Source organism: Sebastes fasciatus, chromosome 8, assembly GCF_043250625.1.
Source record: "Sebastes fasciatus isolate fSebFas1 chromosome 8, fSebFas1.pri, whole genome shotgun sequence".
NCBI lineage: Eukaryota > Metazoa > Chordata > Actinopteri > Perciformes > Sebastidae > Sebastes > Sebastes fasciatus.
In genome coordinates, this window is record NC_133802.1 from 24066059 (window position 1) to 24084126 (window position 18068).

Consider the following 18068-nt stretch of genomic DNA (forward strand, 5'->3'; position numbering starts at 1 on the left):
AGCTACACGCGAGTGTGCATGGTACATCGACCCGGATTGATTTATACTTGTAAGAAGTTACAAACAGTCCCTTTAATCTACATAATAATGTCATCAATATAATCTTGAAACCTCTGGTGCACTATATCCATGTCACTCATGCTTTATGTTGTTTGCCTTGGGGGTCAGGTGATCAGTTTCCTCAAGGATCACAGGTGTGAGGAGGCGTGGCCTGGGGAACGAAGGGAAGTGAATTGTTTGGGGAGAAGAGGAAATGTTTGTAGAGGTAGATGGAGGAGTTTATGAGCTGAGCAGCCTTCAGTGGAGCGAGGAAGAATCATTTAGCTCCTTTTTAATGGTTGAACCTCGTCCATCTGAAGGGAACAAGGAAATCAGTGGATTTGAGGACTGCAATTATTGAGCACAGGAAATCAAGCCAAAGCTGGATTACCAATTCCCTAAACTACATCTGGTGAGTTTGATTATTTTGGAGCTTTTTCCTGATTTGTATTTTTGCATTTTGAAGGGAGGACATATACTCTGGTTGGATTATGCTTGTTCAGTTTGTGGACAAACCTTGTGGACATTCAAATGGACTTCATTTTCTTGTGAGCTTATTACACAAAAAACTTATCACCTGACTCTATAGTTTCCCTCAGCTCTGCGTAGTGTTTCGGCGTCTTTCAGCTCATTATTTTGGTTTTCTGGCTCGCAGGCAGCGTTCCTCTTTTGGTTCAGTCTCTCTGCTCTCATCAGTGTTATTTCCAGCTGCAACCGGCAGCTGTTTTCAGCGTAAAAGCTCCCATAACTCTCATAAATTTATCAGTGCAAAGGCAACACTGCTTCTAAATTAGCTCAAATATGTCTTTGGGGTTTCTGTTCTGCAGTTTTTGCACATATACCAATATATCTGTGATAGGCTCACAATATTCAGTCAGGCTCTACATGATAGGTACAATATTATCATTGCCCCCAAAACAATAAAATGGCATAAAAAGCAAACGTATAATAGGCAAAACGTTGGGCCAGGGGAGGATTAGTTTTCAGTGTTAATCCAATTGTAAAAATCAAGTCAAGTCCCAGTCTGAGCTAAATGAGCTAAATGAACTATTTCAGATGTTATTGGCCGCTCCAGAGCCTCTAATGAGTGGACAACAAGCCTAAATATCCCCAACAACTGAACAACTGCTGGATGTAACCTGTGTTCAAAGCTTACTGGAGTGTATATGTTGTACAAAGGCAACACATGGCTGATATGCATATGCAATTTAATTCCAGCACTCCTTAAAGCTTCAGTAGGCAACAACTTTTTGTCATCATTGGGAAAAAAATTCTATAATAACTTTTCAGCATTTTGTAATTCAAGTGTTCTGAGAGATAACTAGACTTCTGCACCTCCTCATGGCTCTGTTTTCAGGCTTTAAAAAATCTGTGATGGCGAGACTTTGGCCAATTACAGGTCATTTCAGAGAGAGAGAGTGTTCCTATTGGCTGTTCATTCAACAGAGGCATCATACAGTCAAACTAGGCAGCGCTGATCAAATATGAATCAATATTCTGTTCCTATAATGCCTATTTCTCGCCTCAAAATTTTGAGAAAGTTTGCTCCGGCTGGTGGGCGGTGCTTGGTATTTCCTCAACTAATCTCAACATGGCTGCTGGGTCACAAAATTTCAGATTTTATAGCTAAACAGTGCACTACAAGATGTTTCTGAAAACATTTGAGGTGAGAAATAGGCATTACAGTAACAGAATATTGATTCATATTTGAACGCTGCCTAGTTTGACCGTTTGATCGGAGTTCACGAGTGATTGACAGCTGCTCAGAGACGGCAGGCTCCAGCTCGGCTCTGATTGGTTGTTTTCCTCCGGTCTGTGAAATCTTGTAGATGCCATTAGGAGCACCGGAGGACAGCGAGGCACATGATATTTTTCAGATTACCTGTCTCATGCATTACTGTCAGGATATATATTGTTTTATAAAAATAACTTTTTAAAATCAGATTTGCTCCATTCTTGCCTACTGCAGCTTTAAAATGTCTTTGAGTTCCCACCAGCTGAGACAAACCTGCAGATTGTAATTGCTGTAGGTATTATTAATGTGTATGAATGGATTCAGTCACACGCCATTAAACCCTGGTCCTTTTGTAAATGGGTAAAGTTCTACTTCCTCGGTTCATCATATTTCTTTCCATAATCCAATACGAGGTGTGTGAGCTGCTGTAAAATGGCCTGTGGCACTTCTAATAACCTTGGCAGCTTTATTACATTTATGGCCAGCTTTCATCAAATGGGCTACATGCTTATTCCGTGATGTGATTAAAGGTGGGCTGCTGAGACGGAGAGCAGAGTACATCATAATGTTGTTTTTTTGGAAATGTGACAGATATTCCATCATCATCATATGTTGTTTTTGCTATATTATGGCTTAATATCATGTGACTCATCTTCCTTTAACACCAAAGTGTCTCTATGTCTTCAGATTCATAACAAAAAAGCACTCCAGTAGATTTAGACGTCGGTGCCAATTAGAGATGAAGAGGCATTTCATCTTAATATTAACTGTCTGATTTCTTTTATGATTGGCCCGGAGGAAGGTGCTGGTTTGAGGATTTAGTTAGTTTTCTCTACTTGGTATTCAGTTTAATAAACCACTCCAATCAGTATGCAGGAGTGCAAACTGTCTTGTGTATCCCCTCATTTCTACGGTATATATCTCTTTGTAATATCCTCCTAAACACCCCCTTGTGTTGCATCAATAACCTTCACCCTCAGCTGTACCGTGGCTTTGTTTCCCTGCAGCAACTATGTTTGAACATAATGAGCTCTGTGAGTTTAGTGCAGGTGTTGTAAAGGCTGCACCGGAGGAAAAAGAGATGAGCATTCACATTTTTGTGCTCCTCTCAAGGCAACAACCCAAACCTCATTCTCCCCTACATGATGCCTGACCCTGCGCTAATGCTGTTTCCCCTTCATTACAGCACCGCAGCTTCATACAGCCGGCTCTGAGGCCATTTTTTTCCATCCCATCTCTGTTAGAATCGGCGTGGTTTGAAAGCAGGGAGCTCAGACAGATGCAGCTTTGTTATTTCAGACAGAGAAAAGAGCACAATGAGCCCAGCGTCACTGCATTTGGGATAACTGAGGCATCTGCGATGGTTACTACTCTTGGAATGTGCGTTTCGTGTCGCACTAATGAGATTTCTTTTCCAACACGGATGCTTTTGTGCAAAATCGAATAAAAGAAAATGCCTCAGAGTGCTTTTTCTCTCTCCATTACATTTGTGGAAAAAAGAGATTGTCCAAGAGGGGGCAGTATGCCATTAAGTGTATTGCGTCAGGTCACTTATTAGCATGGATGCACAGAGGATAGATTAAGAGTGCTCCTCCCATACTTCCACTAAAACAGACAGACTAGAAACAGATGTGTGTATTTACATGCAGAGTTTACAGCCACTTGCACTAGACGGGAAGATTTATTTCAAAATCAATCTTAATAATACCTTTTGAGAGTCCTGTAATGTTTAATTTCGTCTTGCTGGGTATGCCTGTGTTATTTTACATAAATCCTTTGTGGTGTGATGTTCTTTAAAGAGGCTTCAAGACTGATTGTGTCAATACACAAAATCTTTCATTTTCATATTCAAACACCTCCTTTAAAAGTCGTTCCCTCCCTGTCTTTCCTCTTCATTTGGATGTGTGACTCGTGTTTATTCCTTGGACATCTTGCAGATTCTGGGATTGAAGCCCAGTGTGTGTGTGTGTGTGTATGCGTGTGTGTGTGTGTGTGTGTGTGCGTGAACATGATATCAAGTGCGAGATGGGGGTCATCATTCAGTCCTCCTGACAGACTGAATCCCTGTGAAAACACTGCTGCTGCTTTCCACCAACACAGCTGCTATCGTTGCAGCGACACCATCTCCATCTCTGAGCTGCACACACACGCTGCATGCGATATCAGGCAGGGGTGCAGTTATGCAAGGACACGCGTGGCAAGGAGGCATATTTATCTCACGGGGGGATGAATCTCATCCTTATTCTTTTCTTTTCTAAGACTTGAGGCTCTGATCTCTGATTGCGTGCGTATACTCTTGCATGTGTAATATTAGAGGCCCCTCCACAGATTAAAGAAAACAAACCTATAATTTCAATCATGATGTGCGGCGCCCTTTTGAAATGTCACCATCAATGTGTCTGTCAAGTGCTCTGAAATGGAAATGGCCGCCACACTGCAATCGTTTTTGTGCGGTTTGTCTTGTGTTCACTTTTAGATTGTTGCTGCATGTGTCTGTGAGTCTGTTTTCTGACAGTGTATGTGTAAGTGATGCTCCAGCAGTTATATAACATTGTAGCAGAAGTGAAAGGAAGGAGGATCCCCCCCCCCCATTCGACAGTAAAATTTGACGAGGCGGTGCTATGAGAGCTGTGTGGAAACTCTTGCTGTTAATTGGACTGTGAAGGATTTCTATTGCAGATTCAGCCCACTCTTCATCTCTCACCATTCTTCCTCCTCAAGTTCACAACACAGATTGTAAAAGGGCATTAGGGTACAGTAACTCCTCTCTCTGTGTCTATGTCCCAGCTCCATACTATGATTTGTATTCAGCATGTACAACAAAATATTCATAATAGTTGCTGTTACCATGCAAGAAATCAGCGTAGTTTACCATTTTGTAACTATGAATGATGCAAAGAGATGTCAAACAAACTAGCACTTTGGAAAGAAGTTAAACCTGCAGTAGGCAGAACGTTTTTGGCATCATGTGTCCCACATAGTCGGCTCTAGTCTGCCCTTGTCGGAGGCTTTTCGGCCGATTCAGCATGTTGAATCAGTGGCGGCGCCCGTCGGTGAGAGAAATCACTCTGATTGGCGGTGAGCTTAAATAGAATCAGTGCATGAGAAGAGATACGGAAGTGAGGAACGCAAGTAAACGAGTAAAGTCAAGAGGAAAGACACAGAAGGCTCTTCTCATTGTTCATCTTAATCTCATCTGATCATTCCAATACACAGATATTTTCACAACAACATGGCCACCTTGGAGGAAGTTAAGTGGTGAGTCAGAGTGGTGTGAAAATGGTCGGCAAACGCTGCTTTGTTTCATGTACGCATCATTACAACGGCTCCGCAGACCTCTGTCTTCCAGTTTCCCTTTTTGAATGACGAATACAGACTACCGCTATTTCCTCTCGCGCAGGTGCAGAACATACGTGGTTGTTGGCTGTAGTCTTTGCGGTGTGTTCAAATGCAACTTGACAACCAAGACAAAGGTGATGTGAGGCGGCGCAACAGTCGACCTTCAGTGTGTCTGTGCTTTTTAACTCTCGCCAAGTGAGAGAGAAAGTGAGCCTATCTCTTAAATTGTTGGACTAGTCCTTTACTAGGCCTTTAAAACGAAGTTTAAATATTTTTCTTGGATTTAATACTTATTTTCTTAGTTGAGTCGCTCCTCCACCTCCTTTGAGCACTGCACTGTAGGATAGAAGTGCCCATCAACCGCACACTCAAAAGTGAATTTAGACAGCGTACTGTACCGCACACACACACACACACACACACGAAACCCAGTTGGCTTTATTGGAGTTGGTGCTCAGCCGCTGTGTCTTGCTCTCTCTTCTTCACACACTTTTTGAAGCAGGCTGTTCAGATAAACAGTATCCAAACAAACACTATTTGCATCAAACACTGATGAAACAGTGACTGGTGATGATGCCAGTTTGTGTAAACGGGACTGGGATGAGAGTGATGGAATGAGCTTCAAACGGTGGTTTCTCTGTATGCAAAGACATTTCTATTCTCTCACCATTTCAGATTCGGTGCTGCTATCTTTTCTTCAGTGTGTTTTTGCCTCTGCTGGATTTTCTTTTACCCTGGAATCACAGTTTGTATTAGTTTTTTGAGTTGATTTATCACAGTAATGGAGGCGCAGGCAGAAAAGAGCCCAGAAAAACCAGCTTAGTTTTAAATCACTTCACGCCGCCGGGCGTTTAGCCATTAACTGCTTCTCTGTTACCCACAAAGGAAAGGAGGTGCTCCATCAGGTAAAGCAGTGACTGCGGCTAAATACTGGACAGCATGAATGGGGCTCTAAGAACTTCATTAGGTACTTGCTGACCCAGTACAAGCCTTCAATGTTCAGCTGTTTTTTTCCCTCAATCACAGCAATCTTTAGGTGTCTAAATGTGTCCATCAAGGTTCTGTGCTTTTGTCATCTGGCCTTTAAGTTGCTCAAAGAACAACACACTGAAGATATGTCTGTAAAGGTATTGACTGTATAAGCCTATAAAGGGCAAACTGATTGCAGAAAAGTTCACTATGTAAGCAATGAGTCCCTTCACTTCATCACCAATCGACTGGTTTGATTGTGGAGTACAGAGGAGACGATCGAGTTGTCATTTCTATGGAAATTGTGAAGTGGCAGCTGCTGGTGGTGTGGTGGTAAGGAATAGCTCAAGGGGTTAAAGACTGCTGGCGTTAACGACACCACAGCAGGCCTGTTTGGCTACCCGTGCTCGCCACTGATGAGTTTTTTTTCTTTTCCCAGACAGCGATGACATCCCCGGGGCCCCTGCGAGCACGTGAAGCCCATCAGCTCCTAAAATCACGCTGCTCCTGTAATGAGGAAAACCATAATGGCAAATCCTGCTCGGAGCATCCTCTGGCTGTGATGGCTGCACCGGAGGGCATGTGCGCAGAGAGCGGGGTGCTTCATCTGGCGAGCAGCCCTTCCTTATTATCTAGATGTGAGCGCCACGAGGGTCGAATAATGCAGAGGGTGTGGAGTCACATTAATCATACTGTCACATATGTACAGGTCCACTCCAGAGGCAGGAGTTCACGCCCTCGCATGCTGATGCTCCGAGGATGACAACAACTAGTGTCCTCACTCACTCAACCACAGTGATATATAAGCACATACCACAGGACTGTGGCACTCTGTATTTTTCTACTTTGCACGCAGATCCCTTCTGATAACATTGGGGGATAATGGTAGTCCTCCTCTGCAGCTCCGGCTCAGCGGTGCTTCCCTGCACCTGCATCTGATCTCTGTGTGGGAGGAATCCTGCTATTTCTCCTCAGTGAGCCATTGGGGGTGCACTGTGCCTGCTGTGAGCCTTATCTTGCAATGTTCACATATCACTGGCTGTGTATTCATTTCCACACCGTGCACAGGGGATAAATGCAATGATTTGCATGGATATAGCTTTGAGAAAACAGTGTGATGAAAGTCCCTCCCGCCCACACTGGGAAACAAACTTTGATCAGGGGTAGGAGGGAAATGTCTCCGTGCCTCCAGGCATCACAGGGGCAGGAGGCTGCAGGGGTGCAGCATTTAAGATTAAACCCACTGCTTGTTGAACAAATAGATGAGGACCTTTGGGAGGGGCTCGCTTTTTCTATTGTCCCAAAAAGTTGTCTCTCCCATGGTTGTGATGCCACTCACTACAGCAGCTTTTTATTACGCATCTAAATCATTCTTATTTCATTTAAGATGAGCCGCTGACTTCCAGTCAACACAAACTAAATTGCTTCGGTTAGCATCCTGAGGTACAACGATTAGTCGGCGCCTTGCTGTTGCATGAAGAAGCCGAAATGGAAAATTTAGATGATGCTGCGGCCTGGGATTCAGCGGATGATACATTTCTCTGACTCCCTGCCTCTGAGGTAATTCAATTCATTTTCTTTTATTGATTGACACTGGACACCTTGACGTTTGCTGTTCATGCAGGCAGGCAGCGATAATGAAGGAATTTCTTGCAATTTGGCTCCTAAAAATAAATTGCAACTCTGTGGAAGCTGCCAAGAAGTTGCAAGTGTGTAGGTGTTTTAATTCTATCTTTGTGAGAACCATTTTTAAAGTGACATGTTTGCAAATAGGAGATTGTATCCAGTGCTCACTATTATATCCAGTGCATGTTTGGTGTTAAGGTTTGCCATGTAGTTGTGATGTCGATGGTGTTCCCGCAAGTACAGGTTCAAGGTTAATTTATCTTCGAGTCTCACAGCCTGAGGAAAGAAGCTGCTCTGTAGTCTGGTGGTACGGCGGCGGATACTCCTGCATCACTGGCCAGATGGCAGCAGAGCGAACAGGCTTTACTGGGGTGGGTTTTAACTTTTAATGTCCTTAGAGCTCTGCGCAGTACCTCACCTCACCGATATCACTGATGTTCGGTAGATTGGTACCAATGTATGGAAGGCCGTTGCTCTGATGGTTGTTTCTTACAGTAGTTTATTCTTTGGTCCTCAGGGTGCCCAGTCAGTATTCCTTGTATGTTAAATATGTAGGTAGGATGTGGGTTAAAAAATACAGCAGTTTTTGAGCTTTTTCACCAGGACGGAGATGTGCGATGACAATGTCAGGTTGTCTGTGATGCTGATTCCCAGAAACTCAAAACTGTTCACTTGCTTCACTTCCATTGATGTAGACAGGTGTGTGGGTGTTGTCGCCTCCTTTTTTTTCTTTTTTCTAAAACCAACAATCAGCTCCTTGGTTCTGCTGACGTTGAGCAGTGGGTTGCTCTCTGAGCACCACTCTGCAAGATTGTTGATTTCCTCTCGATATGAAGTCTGCTCGTTGTTTGTAATCTGGCCGATGATGGTGGTGGTGTTGTCCGCAAACTTTTCAACAGAGTTCTCTCCATGTCGGGGTTGCAGTCGTGGGTGTACATGGTGACTGGGAGGGGGCTCTGGTGTTCAGCACTAGAATGGAGGAGGTGTGACCACCAATCTGAAATACCTGGGGTCTGTTTGTGAGTGTGGTACTCAAGATGTGTGAGGGCTGAGTGGAGGTCAGTGGAGATGGCATCCTCTGTGGATCTGTTGATTCTGTATAAAAACTGGGTCCAGGCTGGCTGAGATGTTGTTTTTGATGTCAGAATGGGGCTGAGTGCCACCGGGCGGTAATCATTTAGACGTTTTGGGTACAGGAATGATGGTGGCTGTCTTGGAGCAGGTGGGAACACCCTCCTGTGACAGTGATATATTAAAAATGTCAGTGATGACATCAACTAGCTCGTTGGCACATACTCTTAGCACACGGCCAGGGATGTTATCAGGACTAGCACCTTTACTGATATTCAGTCTCAGAAGGATTTTTCTCATATCTGTTGTGGATGCTGACAGTGGCCGCTCCTCTGCAGGCGGGCCAGCCTTGACAGCTGACTCTTTGTTGTTGTTGAGGAGATCAAAGGTGTTAAGCTCATCTGGCAACGTGGCCTCACACATGATGTAAGCTCCTGCTTGTGTAGCCTATGATATTCTTGATCCCCTGCCACATATCTTTGGTGTTGTTGAGTGTTGTGACCGAAAAGTAGCTTTTTTTTTTTGGCTATGGATAGGGCGCTCACCTCTCCATTCATCCATTCATGAATTTATTGTATTTGTGATGACCATGATGTCACTGTTGAGGGAAGATGTTGTGGGCAGTGAACGTCTCAAGGTCCGCTGCACTTAATCCAATCCTGACGCTTCCTTTTACCGACATTGATGAGTGTATTTTAGCGAACTTTATGGGAGCTACTGGCCGCTGCATCTGCATGCGCCGCCGTCACCATGGTGAAAAATTATGCAATTGTGCAAACATTGTACATCTATCTTTGTGAGGACCAATTTTAGTTTCAAACCTTGACAGATGGAAACATTTCATCAGGTCTCTTGACTTTTTCAAAAACCTGGGTTAAGATTAGAATTGGGGTTGATTCAAATTTACAATAACAGATTGCTGTAAACACAACACCGACGTATTATCACGTTTTAAGTTGATATGGTGATCTTGTTAGAAAACTGTTGCTTGTTCACACTCCCAGCAGATTTGGAGCAACATTAGCATTATTTTGGAGTCATGTTTCTGTGCACTTGCCAAATTTAAGTCCACTCTGCTTTTAGCTCTGGTTTTGTTCTCCTCCACCTCCTGAGGGAAATATCTGTCTCTTAAGCTGCTAAATGCTCCACTATGTTCCACCGCTGATTGTCTGCCTACTGGGCTGGTAGCAAACAGTGAGCTTTTAGAGAAAACAGCAGCATGACATGGCTGAAAACAATGCTGATGAGACAGCCCTGTCTACTAAAAATGACGTTCCCATACCGCTAAACTGCATTCTCAATTACATTTTGGAGGAAACATATTTAGTTGCGGATTACGTTTGTTTTTGACGTATCACCAATAGTTTGCGGAAGGCTGCAGCAGGTGACGTAGTGCAACGAGCGACGTGCAGAGCAGGTGACATAGTACATCGAGTGACCATTAATGAAAGTTACGGACTTAAGTTCACGTACGTAGTCATTTTAAGCCAAACCATGATGTTCTTTTTACTAAACCTAACCAAGTGGTTTTGTTGCGTTTTTTTGTTTTGTTTCAATTTACAACGTTAACACTGTTACCGTAATCCGGGAGAAAATACGTCTCCCACGAAATGTAATTGAGAATGCAGATTATTTGTATGGGAATGTATTTTGTTGGAGACAGGGTTGGATGAGAGCGGTGAGACTGAACCAAAAAAGTAAAGTTACGGACAGTAAGACCAAAACGATGACTATAAATCTCCATGGAGCTGTAGGGAGCTGAAGAGTCGAGTGATAAATCTCTGTGGGTTCATCACTAGGAGAGAATGAGTGTCCTCACAGGTATAGACGTACAAAAATGTGTGTTTGTTAACAATCATTACTTTCTTTTTGATTTCTGGAGAACACAGGAGGAACTTGTCAACTGTTGTGTTGCTTTTGTTCGTCTGCTGACATTCTTACATTTTTCAGCCTTTGAAGTTATTAGAACTTTTTTTCATTAAACCCTCCGACACGTCTGTTTCTGTCAAACTTCACACTGGAAGAAGAACAGCTCTCTTTTATTTTGCATCTAATTTTGCAGGAGAAAGTTTGGCTCTTTCTGGGTTTGTAGACTGTCCCTGAATCCTTTTGGCTGTTGTACATAATCACATTTTTAGGGATTGAAGTGTTTGGGCTTCATATAACTCACGGAGTCTGATCTCAGTTGCCCAAGGCTTACTGGGGATGGATTTCATACTTGGGAATTAATTTCATATTCAAGAGGAGACTTGACCTCACTAAAGCTGCTGAAAATAACCTGCAATTTAAAGGAGCACAGGACCAATTTTACATGTCACAGTCAATTTACCAGTCATAGGAAATACTCAACATTATCGCCTGACAGCATGTTGATGTTGGACGGTTGTGCAAAACCCCAGATTACAGTCAATGACCATGTTTTGTTTTTTTTTTTAAACTCAATGCCAACCTTCTTCCCACTTTCTCCAATATCTACATGGCAACTTTGGAAAGAATCGTCCATCATGGATGTAATTTCTGGGAGTTGAACAGTTGTATAATGTCTTCTGTGGCTCTAGATGGAGCTTTATTAAAGACTTGGCTTGAGATGAGACTACAGTTTTTTTTAACAGAAATCCTGTGTTAGGAAATAGATGTGACATTTGAAAGACATCAGCGTTTAGCAGACAGGGAGGATGTATCTTGGGAAGTGAAGGATTGTGTGTTTTTGACATATTTGAACTCCTCTTTGATAAATTCGTCTCTCACAAATCACTATAAGGGCACACTACAAAATACTAAACTGGTGGATTCTTTTAATTTAGATGCACAGCGAGGCAATTCAGTGTTTGTTCCAATTGTCATTGTGTGTTCTTTCATGATAAATTTGTTTGTTGCACAGTCAAATGTGTCAGTAGGCTGTATCCCAACATCACAAACAGTTCATGGGCTCACAAACACATTGTTTAAAATTTGTATGCAACCAGCAGCAATCTGATGCAATCCATTGTATCTGTTGGTTTGCTGATATTGGTATTATATGACCTCACAGAACATGTTTTTGGCCATAACTCAAGAATTCATATGCTAATAATGACAATTTCACAGAAATGTCTAATAGGATTAAAAGATGAAGTGATGATATATTTGACTGGTTGGTGGAGGCATACAACTGTGAGGCGGTGATTCTAGTTACTTCCTGGTTCCCGTTCATGTGGATTAGATACAAATTGATTTCGTGGGACACATATGAATTACAGTGTATTACTTTTTGTACCTATGAACGGTGTATGAGAACAGCCTGTATGAATTTAGGTTTGGTTTAATCTCAGTGTCTTTTCTTATTACTGGAAACTGTTTGCATGAAAGACCAGTAAGTGTCTGGAGGATAACAGTAACTCAATCTGAAAAGGATAACAGTAACTCAATCTGAAAAAGGCTCACATACTTTTGATTTATTTCTCTGAGAGAGAGAGTCAGCAGCTGTAAACTTCAGTCTGTCATGACTCATGATCATGAGGTGTGAACTACTGAGCAGGTAGCTTCAAGCATGCATCATGTGTTAACTTCACCAAACATAATGTAGCAGAATGAGACTCTCAGGAAACTCATAACAACCTTTATTTTACAAGTGACCACAGGTATGGCAGATGACAGCCAGACTTGAAACCGCCATGAAAACGACTGCAGCAACACACTGACAGAAAAACATGTCAGGCAAGACAAACGCAGCCCAATGAGCTGCCATCGGTTGATAGCAACTAATTAGAGTTTTCTCTTCTGCTCAAGGGGCTATCTTATGATTAAGAGCGCCCAATGAATATGTATAGGATGTGAGCACAGGGATGGCTGGATGTAGGTCAGGCTGCTGGTGGATGATGAGTTGCCTGTGAAGTGAAGCAAGGAGACGTGTGGCAACGCCACGCTATTCCACAAGAGGCACGCAGATGTGAGGGACCTTAACTTTTCCAGATTACATCTCTAACAAGTTGATGAGCTCTTGGCATTCAGAGGGAGGCGGTCTCATCCAGCTGAGGAGCCCTAAACGACTTCCCTTGGGATCATTTCTGTCTGTTACGGCTTGGCATTTAAATAGAGCAACTGGATGCATCGATTGGTTCATCTACTCGCTCGGCAAGCAGAATGTGAAACTGTATATTCCTACAAAGATGGTGAAGTGATGTCATATGTTGCAGCTGGAGCCCAGAGATGGTCTCACTTTGTTTGTAAAGAGAATATATGCAAACCCTTCAGAGTCCGAGAGCACAAATGAGTGAGAAATATTCAGAAATAAAAACGCAAGAATTCAGCTGTCTTGGGTTAGGATCATAGACTGTATATATAGATGGACCGGAGGCGGGATTTATGACCTATACTGCAGCCAGCCAATCCAGATGTTTTGACTTCACTTTTGGGGAGCTGTCATGTCGTACATCTTTTATATACACTCTATGGTTAGGGTATCATAGCAATTGTTAATGATGCTTTCAGTTGTTCTGCGCTCATTTCTCTCTCCAGGATCATTACAACAGAAATTACAGAAGCTGACAAATTTCACAGCTTGTGGTTTTGCTACCAACAAATTGCTTTGGCAATTAATAATACAAATGGCGCAGCAAGCAAAGTTAGTTTGCTTTGGATATGAGGCAGAAGAATAAAGATCTGTCTTGTTGCAGCCAAGGCCTCGCTGCTGTCACAGCTGCCTAACCAACAGATCTGTCAAAGGATATGAGAAAACCCCCAATATTATTTTCTTTTATTAAAATGTGCACGTTTTTTTTTTCTACCACTTGCAATCACAGTTGGGAATCATGAAAGGTTATATGACTCCTGCATGCATGACAGCGCTCAATAAATTCAATGATATCTTTTTTCTTTTTGAGGGAAAATTATTTGAATGAATTACCCCGTGTTACGTGTGCAGCATTTCAAAGCGAAACCACAGAGAGCCAAACCTGTGATCTTCAGCTTTTCAAAGCATATACTGTAACTGATACTCTACCTGTGACTTTACTTCTCCATCTATTATCAGAGATTCCCATCGCAAAAAAAGATTTTATGTGTGAATTCTGCAGCAGGTTTCAGCCAGAACATACAAACGACAGTCTGAAATATTTCCACTGTACTCTATAACAAGAAATGCCTCCACTTTATGGGGCTGTGAATCTCTTTCTCAACATAATGAACTCCCTGACAGGGAAGTGGCAGAGCTTCAGCACAGTAAAACACGGCTGTTTCCTGTCACCGCCACTGAAAACAGCCACGCTCCAGTGTTTTAGTGATGGTGGCGGAGCGGCTGCCGACCGACATTACATTTCCTGGTGCTCAATCAGTGAAACGGATGAGTCTCTGCTTCAGACAGTGGTGCTAACACACAAACACACATGCATGCATGCGTCATGCATATACACACATGAAGAAGCCCTGTTCTCTCATGCTATCACACCTCAGCATTTCTCTGTTATATGAACGAGTTAAAACCTCACACTCTTCCTCCCTGCATGCTCGGTGGAGCTCCATCCACCTCACATCAGTGCAGCTCAATTGCACAGTGCAGTGGAGCAGACACGGACCAAACACCACTTCACCGTTGAGCTTAAATTGTTCTCTGTAGTTTCATATGACTGTACACATGAAAGTAATCCCTGGTTCCTGCGGTTAGTAAAGTTCCTGAGTTCCTCAAAAAGTTCTTTGTCTATCAACACTGAAAGGAACAGTGTGTAACATTTTAGGGGGATCTATTGGCAGAAATGGGGTATAATATTAATAATTATATTTTCTTTAGTCTATAATCTGAAAATAAGAATAGTTGTGTTTTCGTTACCTTAGAATGAGTTGGTTATATACGGAGCGGGTCCTCTCTTCACGGGGTTGTGTCTAGAAGGTAACACGCAAATTGCGAAACTCTTACGAAATGGTTCAAAAAAAGGTAAGGCATTGACCTTGAATGGTTAAGGTTGGAGTAGTTTGTAAGTAAGTCTCGTCTGAGTTTTTGCAAGTTTTTGCAATTTTCGGGCTACCTTCTAGGGCGGCTGTAGCTCTGTGGGTAAAGTGGTTGTCCTTTGGAGCCAGCCGCCATGTATCTACAGTAGCCCAGAACAGACAAACCACTGTTAACTTTTCCTGCTTGGGCCAGAGTTGATAACGTTATTCGCTCCGGAGTTAACCGCCGCCGTCACTCAGCCGCCGGGAAACAAGACCCAGGAAAACTCTGTTGGTCTTGAGAAGCTGCAGAATTTATTTCTGCACAAACTGCAACTTCCACTGAACATTCACTTGATATTCTCAAAGCTAAACTAACTGTCTTTTGCTCTACTAGCTCACTTGTTCACTCACGCACATTCGCTGTTGCTCTTTCTCTCTCTCTCTCTCTCTCTCTCTTGCTTCAATACTCACTTCCCACGTACATACACACACTGGCTCTGCTATTCTACAGATGCCGCCAGATGTTACATACTGCGCCTTTAACTTTTTTTTATAGTTAAACTAAAAGTTTGAACAAAAAAGTTACATAGTTGGCTAAAAAAGGAGAACGATAAACAAGGCTCGAGTAATAGAACTATCAATTACAAAATGAACTGCTAGAAACGCCTAATAGCCATATGAGACATAGGAAAAGTTAATATACAAAGTAAAAATGTAAGAACTATAGTCAAAGTCAAGACATTGTACAAGCAAGCAAAGAAAATGTGTAAACGCAGTTAGAAAAACCTGTGATAAAAATACAAATATTTTATGCATCAACACATTTTTAGAGTCTCAAAAACAGGGTCAATATTTCCCCTGTGATCTTGTGCAGCTGTCTGATGCCGGAGGGCTGCATATGTGTGCCTTCAACTACTAACTCCTGGACATTATGACACGGTTTATTCTCAATAGGAAAGAAAACAAAATACTGTGCTTGAAGTTCATTCATTCAGTACAGTCAGTAGTTTTGTGCACTGGAAAACAACAAACTTTTTCCACAGATGGCATACTTGTCCTTGAAAAGTGTCAACAGAGACGTGAAGTACTGAATCAAAACAAACAAAATCCCACATTTAGCAACAATCATCTAGAGATTCCTCCACGGCACATTTATAGTATGTTGTTTCACAGATGTTCATTTGAAAGTAGATGCATGTTTTCAGACTGCACGGAAAATGGATGAAAGACTTTCTAGTGTGCTCGGTCTTTATTCTAAACCTTTCGTTAAAAAAAACAGAAAAATGCCAGCAGCTTTCACAAGATGCTTTTCTGTATATCATAACCTTTAGTGGAAGACCAAGTAGCCTATTCAGACGCCCTAACTTCCTTTTTACAGGGACTTTGAGTACTGCAGTAGAAAAATACTCAATTACAAGTAAGCCATGCAAAACTGTGCTTACAGCTGCATTTCTGATTATTGTAATTAATCAAATGACTGTGTGTTATAATGTAAAAGAGGTCACCTGTAACGATATATCCACAGAGAATTATTATCACCCAACTCAACAGCTCAGGAGCTTTGGATTCTCTTTAAGATCATGGTTTGGGTTTTTATTGCACATTTACAGTAAATGAGAGCAGTGAGACTCGAGCATTACAGAAAATGATTTACTATATAATGTTTGAGTCTCACTGCTCTCATAAGCAAACCATTTTCAGCAAAATAAGCTCTGATAAACCCACTCGACCTTATCTGCTCTATACCCATGTCTCTGAAGCTGCTGCATACCAGAGCTAAAAGGCAGAGTAAATATTGGACTTTCATTTCTCAGGTGGCCAGAAACACGACTCCAAATGAATGTTAATGGTGTTCTGCGTCTACTGGACGTGTAACAGTTTGCCAACAGGATACCCACAACAGCTTCATAAGCACAGGGTTCCTGAGGGGGTTCCAGGGGTCCCCAGCACAAAGGGGAATAATTTAATTTCCATAAGATGCCATCTATAAGTTACACAGTGTATGACTAATTTGGTCATGGGTTTCATACACTGTGATAAATCATCTAAAAGCTAATCAGTTGGGGGACCCTGGGACAAAATCGTATCAAATGTGGGTCCATGGTACTGTATAAGCTAATTTGTGTCCGTTTATGGATCCTTGAGGGGGACAACGTTTGGGATCTACTGGGATAGGCTACTGTGGGTGTGTTGCTTCAGGTACCCTTGAAATATGATCCAGAAAAGTCCAGTTTGAGTAAAGTCGATTAAATTAACTTTACCTGAGCATGGAGTTGTACCTCCAGAGGTATTCTCCTGATCCCACAGATGTCGTCTGTCCGCCCGGAAATATATAATGTCTGTCCGGGGAGAAAGCAATGTTTAACGTTCATCTTTCCACAGACTGCTTAACAAACTTAACGTTATGTAGGCTACGTCCCAGGGATGCACCGATCTGACTTTTTCAGTCTCGATACCAATACCTGGGCTTTGGGTATCGGCCAATACTGAATACCGATCTGATACCAGTGTTTAATTAATAAGCTGTATGCCTCACTGAGTGGAAGTGACTGGGATCATACATTTACATGTAAGGCAACATCAGGCTTGACTTAAACATCGCTGTCCTAATTTTGTAAAATAAAATCTAACAAATAAATACATAGGTATTAATTTATTGAATTATTTATTATTGAAATAATAAATTGTAAACTAGCAATTTGGTAAAAAAAAAATCTTAAAAATTAAAATAAATTACAGTTCAAGTGTATTTAATGCATCAACAAATTGGGCAAAACTTAAACTATGAACTATTAATATATTTAAATTCTAGCCTATAATGTACTGTATAGCATTTAATTGAATAGATTGGCTCCATTGTCACGATACCCGATCCAGCTATTTGAGTCATTATCGCCCGATATCCGATTCAGTGTCGGTATCGGTGCATCCTTACTACGTCCCATAAAAGATAAGAGCAGAGCGAAGCAGCACAGTTTTGTGGAAATGTGAACGTTTTCATGTTTTCATCCAAGGCTAACATATTATGATTGTGGGCAGAAAACAGAAACCTGTGAGATTGAGAAAATACATTTTTGAAGGCACACCCTGATGCTGAATAATAGGTAATGGTGTGGATTGATTCGCGAACACAGCGGTTAAAACTCTGGAAAGTTGTCAAGGCAGTTCCATTTATCTGTTTTGGTTTGTTTGATTATCTCAACACTTATTAGCTAGTTATGTGTTTTTAAATTAGAATTAAAAATGCATTGTGTCCCGTAAATCGCTGAAAACCTCTGCTGCTCTCATGTGAAACGGCTCTGTTGCTATATCAGTTTTGGCCAGTAGATGGCAGCAGCTGCTCTGTGACGTCACTGAGGTAGATAATGTAGCTAGCAGAGAGCTA

At 42.0% G+C, this 18068-nt stretch overlaps 1 protein-coding gene across 2 annotated transcripts in view; it reads left to right on the forward strand.

Moving 5' to 3' along the window:
* Window positions 1-225: 225 nt before the first annotated feature.
* cpne5a (copine Va) overlaps window positions 226-18068 on the forward strand; it is a 115196-nt gene continuing 97353 nt past the window's right edge. For both annotated transcript variants that reach the window (XM_074644538.1, XM_074644539.1), the window contains exon 1: window positions 226-451. The gene's annotated coding sequence lies outside the window, so the exon portion shown is untranslated. The remainder of the gene's footprint in view (window positions 452-18068) is intronic.